Below are 1547 nucleotides of genomic sequence, written 5' to 3' on the forward strand. Positions count from 1 at the left end.
GTTATAAAATTTTGTTTCCTTAGATTATATTACACAAATCCCAATAGATGATATATGCATTATTACAGATTATTATAGATAGAACCATCATCCAAAATTATTAAATTAGGTACATATTTTGAACTATATTTAATGGAGGAAAATACTTCAGCATTGATAATGTTGAATTCTGCACACCCCCCAGCATAGCTGTACCCATTTTGTTCCATGCCAACCAGCTATTTCATACTGTTACTGTAACATGCCTGCCAGTCATTGACACAGAAAAATAACTCTGAGCAACGTCATGCTGATCTCATATCTTGTTATAATCTGTATGTTCTAAGTTTTGTTAGTCTTTAAGAAATACAGCAAAGCTTTATGTAGTATCCATCAAGTCAAAGGTCAATATGAACTGTTATATCTAAAATTTCTTGAGTCAGAGCTGACTACTGGGCAGCACTTCCTGTGCCTGCATATGAACTCACTGTTGTTCTTGTGTTATTTCCTTTATAAGCTGACAGAGAAAGATGTTCAATGTCATGGCTTAGCCCTGTCAGATCATCAGTATTAAGGTGTGCATTCAACAAGCCATCTCTGTCTGACTGATATCTGTGTTCATGTGGTTTGTGGGGCAACTCTTAGACTCTAAGAGATAAGTCAACAGAGAGTTGGCGATTGCATTACATTGGCATAGCTCTTCGAGGTAGCATTTTGTGTTCCTTTAATAAGACTATGCTGATGTCATCTGGGCCTTGGCAGCAATGCCCAGGGTGCTGTCCCTTTTAAGAGTTGGTCATGCTCTGCAATGCAGATGCTGGCTTATCATCTCATAGTTGATAAGTCATCCTCCTGAATGAGCTAAGCTACTTCATTTGTTACAAGGTATGGAAACAGAAGTCAGTTTCCAGGTTGTACCTTGTAGGCAAATCTCACGGATGTCAAATAATAACAAGTGATAATCTCTGGAGACATCTTCACATCATTGATAGCAGCAATGGGGAGTCCCCAGTTGGTACACCCCAAAATTTTGTACTCATGAGATAATCCCAGAAGTCCTTGCTCTGAATATAATCCACTGCTTTGCTCACCAGCATTCTAATGATGGCCATGGGGTTCAAGATGCAGATGACATGAGAATTGACCTGACTGAGTCTGCAGAGCTCCACTTGGCACCCTCCTCATGGCACCCTCCTCATGACATATACATCAGATATATGCCTTTTTAAAATTTTTTCTATTTATTTATTTTATGTAAGTACACTGTAGATGTCTTCAGACACACCAGAAGAGGGCATCAGATCTCATTACAGATCATTGTGAGTCACCCTGTGGTTGCTGGGATTTGAATTCAGGAACTCTGGAAGAGTAGTCCATGCTCTTAACCACTGAGTCATCTCCAGCCTGATATATGGCTTTCTACACATAGTGGGAAAGTCTTTGACAGATGCTGGCACCATGTTTAAGGTTCTGACCACTGCATAGGTATTTCCTATCAGTGAAAGGGTTGGGCAGAATCTCCACACTTGAATGAATTTAATTCTTTACTGTTGGTAGTCTTGATGATT

At 39.4% G+C, this 1547-nt stretch overlaps 1 pseudogene; it reads right to left on the reverse strand.

The window, feature by feature from the left end:
- Window positions 1-775: 775 nt before the first annotated feature.
- Window positions 776-1091, reverse strand: Mpc1l-ps2 (mitochondrial pyruvate carrier 1-like, pseudogene 2; annotated as a pseudogene).
- Window positions 1092-1547: the final 456 nt, after the last annotated feature.

This window comes from Rattus norvegicus, chromosome 8 (genome assembly GCF_036323735.1).
Source record: "Rattus norvegicus strain BN/NHsdMcwi chromosome 8, GRCr8, whole genome shotgun sequence".
NCBI lineage: Eukaryota > Metazoa > Chordata > Mammalia > Rodentia > Muridae > Rattus > Rattus norvegicus.